Source organism: Schistocerca piceifrons, unplaced genomic scaffold, assembly GCF_021461385.2.
Source record: "Schistocerca piceifrons isolate TAMUIC-IGC-003096 unplaced genomic scaffold, iqSchPice1.1 HiC_scaffold_312, whole genome shotgun sequence".
NCBI lineage: Eukaryota > Metazoa > Arthropoda > Insecta > Orthoptera > Acrididae > Schistocerca > Schistocerca piceifrons.
The window spans coordinates 243,499-248,498 of NW_025728529.1; the positions used below are offsets into that span (position 1 = coordinate 243,499).

At 52.5% G+C, this 5,000-nt stretch overlaps 1 non-coding gene across 1 annotated transcript in view; it reads left to right on the forward strand.

Moving 5' to 3' along the window:
* The first annotated feature begins 3,420 nt into the window (after window positions 1–3,420).
* The window catches only part of LOC124745022, a 1,909-nt gene continuing 329 nt past the window's right edge, over window positions 3,421–5,000 (forward strand). The window contains exon 1 of the ribosomal RNA XR_007010976.1: window positions 3,421–5,000. This exon is cut by the window's right edge and continues 329 nt beyond it. This is a non-coding gene — a ribosomal RNA (small subunit ribosomal RNA).

Here is a 5,000-nt window from a genome sequence, read left to right on the forward strand (position 1 = left end):
ACGTGACAAATCTGATCATGTCACAAGCATTCACTTACTATAATCACTATCAACGAACCTGCCGCCCCCGCCCCCCCCTACACCTTTCCTTACAACAACGTGTAACCTAACCTAACCTAACCTATGTTGTACCTTAACCTAACCTATGTTGTACCTTAACCTAACCTATGTTGTACCTTAACCTAACCTATGTTGTACCTTAACCTAACCTATGTTGTACCTTAACCTAACCTATGTTGTGCCTTAACCTAACCTATGTTGTGCCTTAACCTAACCTATGTTGTGCCTTAACCTAACCTATGTTGTGCCTTAACCTAACCTATGTTGTGCCTTAACCTAACCTATGTTGTGCCTTAACCTAACCTATGTTGTGCCTTAACCTAACCTATGTTGTGCCTTAACCTAACCTATGTTGTGCCTTAACCTAACCCATGTTGTGCCTTAACCTAACCCATGTTGTGCCTTAACCTAACCCATGTTGTGCCTTAACCTAACCCATGTTGTGCCTTAACCTAACCCATGTTGTGCCTTAACCTAACCCATGTTGTGCCTTAACCTAACCCATGTTGTGCCTTAACCTAACCCATGTTGTGCCTTAACCTAACCCATGTTGTGCCTTAACCTAACCCATGTTGTGCCTTAACCTAACCCATGTTGTGCCTTAACCTAACCCATGTTGTGCCTTAACCTAACCCATGTTGTGCCTTAACCTAACCCATGTTGTGCCTTAACCTAACCCATGTTGTGCCTTAACCTAACCCATGTTGTGCCTTAACCTAACCCATGTTGTGCCTTAACCTAACCCATGTTGTGCCTTAACCTAACCTATGTTGTGCCTTAACCTAACCTATGTTGTGCCTTAACCTAACCTATGTTGTGCCTTAACCTAACCTATGTTGTGCCTTAACCTAACCCATGTTGTGCCTTAACCTAACCCATGTTGTGCCTTAACCTAACCCATGTTGTGCCTTAACCTAACCCATGTTGTGCCTTAACCTAACCCATGTTGTGCCTTAACCTAACCCATGTTGTGCCTTAACCTAACCCATGTTGTGCCTTAACCTAACCCATGTTGTGCCTTAACCTAACCCATGTTGTGCCTTAACCTAACCCATGTTGTGCCTTAACCTAACCCATGTTGTGCCTTAACCTAACCCATGTTGTGCCTTAACCTAACCCATGTTGTGCCTTAACCTAACCCATGTTGTGCCTTAACCTAACCCATGTTGTGCCTTAACCTAACCTATGTTGTGCCTTAACCTAACCTATGTTGTGCCTTAACCTAACCTATGTTGTGCCTTAACCTAACCCATGTTGTGCCTTAACCTAACCCATGTTGTGCCTTAACCTAACCCATGTTGTGCCTTAACCTAACCCATGTTGTGCCTTAACCTAACCCATGTTGTGCCTTAACCTAACCCATGTTGTGCCTTAACCTAACCCATGTTGTGCCTTAACCTAACCCATGTTGTGCCTTAACCTAACCCATGTTGTGCCTTAACCTAACCCATGTTGTGCCTTAACCTAACCCATGTTGTGCCTTAACCTAACCCATGTCGTGCCTTAACCTAACCCACGTCGTGCCTTAACCTAACCCACGTTGTCGCCTAACGTAACCCACGTTGTCGCCTAAACCTGCTCTGTAATTGTTATACGACTCGTTCAATTAGTGTAGTGTTGCCCACCCGCAACCCTCGCAATATAGTTCGCTACTCGCACTCCCCGCTCCCCTGTGTATCGCTTCATGTTAAACACCTTGCAAGTCTTGCTCACTTTCCACATGCTCCTGCTGTACACTGTAATGTGGATGGCAGCAGGACGTACATGCCGCCCCTCCCCACGTCCCCACCTTGCCCCCTGCCTTCGCAAGCTGGTTGGTGAGAACTTTGCATGTTCAATGCCCTCCGCATGCGACGTACTCAGGCTACGTTGTGGTGCGGCCTGTGTCAACTGTCCGCTAATGTCGTACGCGTAAACCACAATCTGTACTGCACATTCGTCCTTATGTACTGAATGATACATCGTGGCACATGTGTGACCGTACAACGACTGCGCCCAAAAACGGCGGACCATACAGTGCAAATATTGTGCACGCAGCTACGTGTCGTCTCCCTATGAGAGCTGGATTGCAGTGTGGTACGCCATAGAGACGTGTGGGAGGAACGGACGCCGTGGATGGCGATCAGCATGAGCTGTCTGTTGATGTATTCGGACCTAGTCGTCTCTCCTCACACACCGTGATGGCATGGTGCACCGCGTTCCATATCTGCGACATGCTACAGAGGCCGGTTGACAGTCGTTCGAGCAATGGACATCGCATACGTACGGGGGCCACCTTCCACGTATTGTCTAGGCGTGCACATTTTGTTGCGTGTATGTGGGCAGACGTAGTGTGGCGTGACACCTGACACAGGCATGCAATAATCGTGGAAGTTGCAAATGGCGATGGACGCCTGCGTTTTCTGGTGAAGTTACGCAAATGAACAAATGGTAACCTGTTGTGGTGCGGTTGTTCTCGCTAGGGGTGAATCGGTGATGGCGACGATAGGTTGAGGTACTAACCGGTTGTTCCAGCGATACCCACCATGCCGACGAAACTGAACGGCATCTGGGTGTGAAGCGATACGCGGCGGTGGCTGGGTGGGACCGTCCCCGGCCGGTGAGGGGGCGCCTCCCGGCGTGCTGGCCGCGCGGTGCGTGGGCGCACGCGCTACAGCCGGCTGGTGGGGGCGGCCAGTGGCAGGCGCGCCGGCCGACGGACGCGGCAGGCGTCGCAGCTGCGCGCCGGCGCACCCTGCGCGCGGCGCCGTGCGGCCAAAGTAGGTCCTCGCGGGCCCGGTGCGAAGCGCGGTGGACATCTTCAGTGTGCTGGTCCGATTGAGGACTGTGTGCGTTGAGGATGCGCTGCCGCCCGGCGCTCGGCGCCGCGACGCCGTCTGCTGCTCGGTCGCCCCAGCGGTTCTCGCTGGTGGTTTGTATCGCAGCTGTGCGGATGTGTTGGCGCGTGCGCTGTGCTGGGAGAGTTCGCTTCGGCACCCAAGTGGGGCTTTTGTCCTTCTGTGGCGCTGGCGTTGGAGCTGCCGGTCACCGTAGGTGGCGCGTGTTGTCTCCCGCCGGCAATGCCACGACAGCACGCTCCCGGGCCTCTGTCGGCAGCGGCAAGCTCAGTTGGGAGCACGGGTGGTCGCACCGAAAGCGTCTACTCGCCTAACTCCGGGCGATTGCGCCTCTCTCGAACCCGACCAAGTACTTGGGACGGCGCTGCGCGCCGCCGGGACCTGAGAGGGTTTCGAGGTGTATTGTGCAGGGGAGCTCAGCCTCCTCCTGTTTGCAGAATGATTGAGCGGACGCTTGCGTGTTCGCGCGGGCCCCCGGGACACACTCCCGGGCGGCCGGCTGCTCAGCTCTAGTTGACGCAGCTCCCTGGTTGATCCTGCCAGTAGTCATATGCTTGTCTCAAAGATTAAGCCATGCATGTCTCAGTACAAGCCGCATTAAGGTGAAACCGCGAATGGCTCATTAAATCAGTTATGGTTCCTTAGATCGTACCCACGTTACTTGGATAACTGTGGTAATTCTAGAGCTAATACATGCAAACAGAGTCCCGACCAGAGATGGAAGGGACGCTTTTATTAGATCAAAACCAATCGGTCGGCTCGTCCGGTCCGTTTGCCTTGGTGACTCTGAATAACTTTGGGCTGATCGCACGGTCCTCGTACCGGCGACGCATCTTTCAAATGTCTGCCTTATCAACTGTCGATGGTAGGTTCTGCGCCTACCATGGTTGTAACGGGTAACGGGGAATCAGGGTTCGATTCCGGAGAGGGAGCCTGAGAAACGGCTACCACATCCAAGGAAGGCAGCAGGCGCGCAAATTACCCACTCCCGGCACGGGGAGGTAGTGACGAAAAATAACGATACGGGACTCATCCGAGGCCCCGTAATCGGAATGAGTACACTTTAAATCCTTTAACGAGTATCTATTGGAGGGCAAGTCTGGTGCCAGCAGCCGCGGTAATTCCAGCTCCAATAGCGTATATTAAAGTTGTTGCGGTTAAAAAGCTCGTAGTTGGATTTGTGTCCCACGCTGTTGGTTCACCGCCCGTCGGTGTTTAACTGGCATGTATCGTGGGACGTCCTGCCGGTGGGGCGAGCCGAAGGCGTGCGACCGCCCCGTGCGTGCTCGTGCGTCCCGAGGCGGACCCCGTTGAAATCCTACCAGGGTGCTCTTTATTGAGTGTCTCGGTGGGCCGGCACGTTTACTTTGAACAAATTAGAGTGCTTAAAGCAGGCAAGCCCGCCTGAATACTGTGTGCATGGAATAATGGAATAGGACCTCGGTTCTATTTTGTTGGTTTTCGGAACCCGAGGTAATGATTAATAGGGACAGGCGGGGGCATTCGTATTGCGACGTTAGAGGTGAAATTCTTGGATCGTCGCAAGACGAACAGAAGCGAAAGCATTTGCCAAGTATGTTTTCATTAATCAAGAACGAAAGTTAGAGGTTCGAAGGCGATCAGATACCGCCCTAGTTCTAACCATAAACGATGCCAGCCAGCGATCCGCCGCAGTTCCTCCGATGACTCGGCGGGCAGCCTCCGGGAAACCAAAGCTTTTGGGTTCCGGGGGAAGTATGGTTGCAAAGCTGAAACTTAAAGGAATTGACGGAAGGGCACCACCAGGAGTGGAGCCTGCGGCTTAATTTGACTCAACACGGGAAACCTCACCAGGCCCGGACACCGGAAGGATTGACAGATTGATAGCTCTTTCTTGATTCGGTGGGTGGTGGTGCATGGCCGTTCTTAGTTGGTGGAGCGATTTGTCTGGTTAATTCCGATAACGAACGAGACTCTAGCCTGCTAACTAGTCGCGTGACATCCTTCGTGCTGTCAGCGATTACTTTTCTTCTTAGAGGGACAGGCGGCTTCTAGCCGCACGAGATTGAGCAATAACAGGTCTGTGATGCCCTTAGATGTTCTGGGCCGCACGCGCGCTACACT